At 42.5% G+C, this 5,178-nt stretch overlaps 1 pseudogene; it reads right to left on the minus strand.

Annotated features, from left to right (window-relative positions):
- Positions 1-8: 8 nt before the first annotated feature.
- Positions 9-1,709, minus strand: LOC114901518 (annotated as a pseudogene).
- Positions 1,710-5,178: the final 3,469 nt, after the last annotated feature.

Consider the following 5,178-nt stretch of genomic DNA (forward strand, 5'->3'; position numbering starts at 1 on the left):
GTAGGATGATTCCCAAAGTCAGAACTCACGTATCCTACACGCAGTCGACCATCACTGAGCTTCAAGTCTTTTGGATGTTCGTACGGTGGTTTATGAAGGACACTGATCTCATCCAAGCAGAGGTTCCCATGGCTCTCAGCAATAGCCTTCCTGAAGCCATGAGAAAGAGGATAGAGCATACTATGATGAGGCTGCACAGAAGGCAACCTATTCTTCTCCAGCTGGTCAGCCACAATGCTGACCAACTTCTTCATTCGCTCATCATAGTCTGTCCAATCACAGACAATCTGCAGGCAATGAGCCAAATCACAATAAGCGTCAGGAAAGTCAGGTTCAAGCTTCAGAGCAGTGCGATAAGAAGCAATTGCTTCTGGAATATTCCCTGAATACTTGTGAATGGAAGCCAGATTGCTGTGGGCATCCGCAAGTGCAGGGTTAATCTGAATGGCACGAGTATAACACTGCAAGGCTCCCTGAACGTCCTGCATCTCCTTTAGAGTGTTTCCCATGTTACAGTAGGCGTCAGCAAAGGTAGGACTGATTCGAACAGCCTCCTTATAATGCATCAGAGCTTCCTGCAGTTTTCCCTGCTGCTCCAATACACTTGCTAAATTTGAATGGGCAACAGCAAACTCTGGGAAGACTTCTAACGCTTTACGATACAAGCGAACTGCCTCTTCAATGTTTCCCTGGTCTCCTTTGATATTGGCCAGGTTATTCAGAGAGTCTGCATGGGTGGGGCACAGCCGCAGAGCTGTATTATAACAATCTTCTGCTTCGGCAACACGGCCCTTCTCTTCCAGAGCGTTGGCTAGGTTGCAGTAAGCATCAGGGAAATGTGGTTGCAATTCAATAGCTCGCCTGTAGGTGTCTATTGCCAGATCCATCAGGCCTTGCTCATAGTATACACAAGCCAGGTTGGCACGTACCACTGCATGATTTGGGCTCAAGCTTAGGGCACAAAGGTAAGCTGCCACAGCTCTGTCAAAAATCCGTGCCTCTTTCAAGACATTTCCTAAATTGATATAAGCATCCAGAAAATTGGGGTCAAGGGTGACAGCCTTTTCAAAGTGATGAATTGCAAGCCAAATCTCCCCTTGTGCATTGAAAACACAGCCAAGATTACTCCAAGCTACTGCAAAGTTCGGTTGCGTCTCCACTGCTTTCAAATAACATGCCTTGGCTCCTTCCAAGCGACCCAGGGCTTTGAGCAGGTTCCCCAGGTCACTGCGAACACAGTACAAATCAGGATTGCACTGAAGAGCAGAGACGTAAGCTTGTACTGCCCCTTGCATGTCGCCTGCTGCTACCAAAGCGGCTGCCAGGTTAATATAGCCATCGATGAAATCTGGTTTGAGATGCAATGCATGCCGGTAATGCTCCATTGCTTCCTGCAACTGCCCTCTTTCCTTGTACACATTCCCCAAATTCGAATAGGCTTCTGCCAGAAGAGGGTTCTGTTTAATTGCCAGAGTACTAAAGTGGGCAGATCTGTCCAGCCTTCGACACTGGAAGTGTAGAGATGAAAGTAATAAAAGTACTCCAGTATTGTCTGGCTCTTGTCTCCACAGCTGCATGCAGTGTCTCTCAGCTGCCTCAAAATCTCCTGCCTGATATTCTCGATGTGCCAACTCAGCTAACCCTTGGAAGGAAAGCATATGTTTCGTTGGTTCTGTGCTGTCAGCCACGTTGCCCACGGAAGACGCCATCTGGAGCTTCTGGAGAGAGTGCGAAAAGGGGGTAATTGAGTCCTGCTGCCGCCACTACTGGCAAGAATGTTTCTAGAGGTAGCAAATACGAAGGCAGCAGCCATACCACTGCTTTGGCAGGCTTAAGCGGCGGCAACAGTTACAGGCACCAAACCTTAGGAACTCTGGTTGGCCATCTACCTCTCACGGTCTTGAAATCTTAATTCTTAACCCTGCCCTCTTCCACCATTTTTCTCCTACTCAGGGAATAAAAATTACCTATACATTTGCCTTAGAAGAAATCAAGTCAGTAGTCCACTTTTTAAAATTTTGTTTTCTGTCCGGTTGGAAATGAAATACATGATTGACTTTTCTTAATCATTCATATAGTCAATGAGGAAAACATTAGGGCCATGAATTTCAATACGGTAAGATCAGAAAATTTTAAATTGGCCTTCCCAAACCACTAATAAGTAACCAATATTGTATATAATGTTAAAATCTTAGAGACTGAGTTTGATATTTAAAAAGTTCTGAAAACATTAGCTAATTTTTCCTCATCATATTTCTCATGCCTCAAACCTGAGTATTACTTTTTTAAAAATAAATTTATTTTTATTTTGGCTATGTTGGGTCTTCAATGTTGTGTGCAGGCTTTCTCTAGTTGCGGCGAGCGGGGGCTACTCTTTGTTGCGGTGCCTGGGCTTCTCATCACAGTAGCTTCTATTGTTGTTCCACAACTCTATGGGTTCCTTTTTAGGTCCTATGAAGAACCCTAGAAATTAGTTCATGGAATTATAAGTTTTTGCAAAATTGTCAAAAGTGAGATATTTTAACTTCCATCAGGTAAGACCAGCGTCTCTTTCTTTGCCAATTTTCCTTCTATCATATTCCGCTATGTTGGATCATATTGGAATGGCCACAGGCTTTTTTGAAATCTGGCTAAGGAGATTTTCTTTTTTCTGTGGTACGCGGGCCTCTCACTGTTGTGGCCTCTCCCGTTGTGGAGCACAGGCTCTGGACGCACAGGCTCAGCGGCCATGGCTCACGGGCCTAGCCGCTCCGCGGCATGTGGGATCTTCCCGGACCGGGACACGAACCCGTGTCCCCTGCGTCGGCAGGTGGACTCTCAACCGCTGCGCCACCAGGGAAGCCCTAAGGAGATGTTTTAAGTGAGGCTATTATGTGATTTTCAGACACCGCCGTATGTAATTGACTATATACTATCCCATTACAGGAATAACTTCCAGTACTCATACTGACTACTCTACTGACTTAACCTAGCACAAGACACAGAAGCATAAGGACAAAAACCACCTTACAATATAGCCATGTCTTGCACTTCACAGCTCTCAAAGCATGTGCGTTTGAAGAAGAAAAAAACAACTGAAAAGTACAGAACCAGAAGCTATTCTGTGGAAAATTATTTCAATCATCAGGCATGTGAAAGATAAGTCAAAGATTCAGTTCTCATCAATGCTTAGTCAAAACGGAAATTTTCTTCTGTCAGGAATATACTCCAGGGGCTTCCCCGATGGCGCAGTGGTTAAGAAGCCACCTGCCAATGCAGGGGACAAGGGTTCGAGCCCTGGTCCGGGAAGATCCCACATGCCACGGAGCAACTAAGCCGGTGTGCCACAACTACGGAACCTGCGCTCTAGAGCCCGTGAGCCACGACTATTGAGCCTGCGAGCCACAACTACTGAAGCCTCCGTGCCTAGCGCCCGTGCTCTGCAACAAGAGAAGCCACCGCAATGAGAAGCCTGTGCACCGCAACGAAGAGTGGCCCCCAGTCCCTGCAAGTAGAGAAAGCCTGCGCACAGCAACGAAGGCCCAACACAGCCAAAAATAAATAAATAAATAAATGAATATACTCCATCAACAATGTGTGGAATGGAATGGTGTGAGTATTTTATCAGAATCCCTGTAATGCACAGACCTATAGCAGTACTGAAATCAGTAATGCATTTATAATAGTAAATACTTATGAGGAAGTAATCCATAGAGGTTTTCTCAAAGTTAACAATGAAAATTAATGTGACATTATCAATAATAAATTGTGAAGCTGAAATAAACTTTTCTAAACTATTAATAACTAGAAGCAAATTCTAATCAACCATGTTACAAGAAATCTATGTCTAAAAACTGCAAAGTTTATTTCTTAAAATTTTATTTCGAAAATACATAAACTGTCGTATGAGGAGGCAGTTAAAGAATATATAGCTAAAAGAGTGGGGGAAAAGTTTTATAGAGACACATCTGGCAGTAGTTAATTTTTAAATGTCATTTTTCTAGATTTTGTGACACCTATAGTATTGATATTTGAAAGCATTTAAAAAATTGTAATTTGAAGATTTGCTACTTCCAGGTAGAATAAAATATTTTGAAGCAAAACAACGTCTCCACTGAGAAAAACAAAAAAAAGCCAAATAAAATAGCCAGCATTCAATCAAAAAGTTCTAGACATACCAAGAGATAGAATCATATGACTAAAATTCTAAGAACAGATAATACACAAATATTTATATAAGACATCGTGTATCTTTATCAGGAAAAGTCTTTATCAATAAAATACTTTAAAATCATCAGAATATTATATTTTATTTATTTGTATATTTTATTTATATATAGGTATTTATATATTTATATAAAGAACTTAAAGATAAAGCCCTAGTTAAGGAAGTGACAATAGCAGTAGCAGTGGGAGTGAAAAGAAATGGTTATATTCAAGCATATTTTGTCAGTAAAAGTCCAAGATCAGATGTCTGACTGCATACATGGGACAGATAGATGGAGTGGGAAAAATCAAAGTTAACTATAGAGGTTCTAGTGAAGATGGGGTTGCCATCACCCAACCCAAGGGGTTGCGATCATCCCCAAGGTCTAGGAGGCTCAAAGGGAAGGTTATGGTCAGCGGAAAAGTTAATTGGTGGGAAAATAAAACTCCCAGTCTCTCCATCTCCTTATACCAGTTTTTTTTTTAAACATCTTTATTGAAGTAGAATTGCTTTACAATGGTGTGTTAGTTTCTGCTTTATAACAGTAAATCAGTTATACATATACATATGTCCCCATATCTCTTCCCTCTTGAATCTCCCTCCCTCCCAACCTCCCTATCCCACCCCTCTAGGTGGTCACAAAGCACCAAGCTGATCTCTCTGTGCTATGCGGCTGCTTCCCTCTAGCTATCTATTCCTTATACTAGTTTTGTTTTTCTGCTCATATACGTAGCAGCATTTCATTCAAGGGGAAAGTCATTGATCTGACTGGTCAAATTAAACAACATAGTTCAAGGCACATTTACAGTGGTTAGCTCCTCCACAATTTAGAAAGTCACATTCACAATTTCCCTCTTCCTATGCCGCGGAACACACTGGCCATTCCTCCAAAGTTTCCACTCCACAGAGTGGACCAGAGATGACGTTAGCCCAGAACTGAGAGCTTGGCATGAGATGGTGTCAGCCCCACGTAGAGCTCTGGCATAAGTTAT

This window comes from Monodon monoceros, unplaced genomic scaffold (genome assembly GCF_005190385.1).
Source record: "Monodon monoceros isolate NGI ecotype Baffin Bay Population unplaced genomic scaffold, NGI_Narwhal_1 Contig3109_ctg1, whole genome shotgun sequence".
NCBI lineage: Eukaryota > Metazoa > Chordata > Mammalia > Artiodactyla > Monodontidae > Monodon > Monodon monoceros.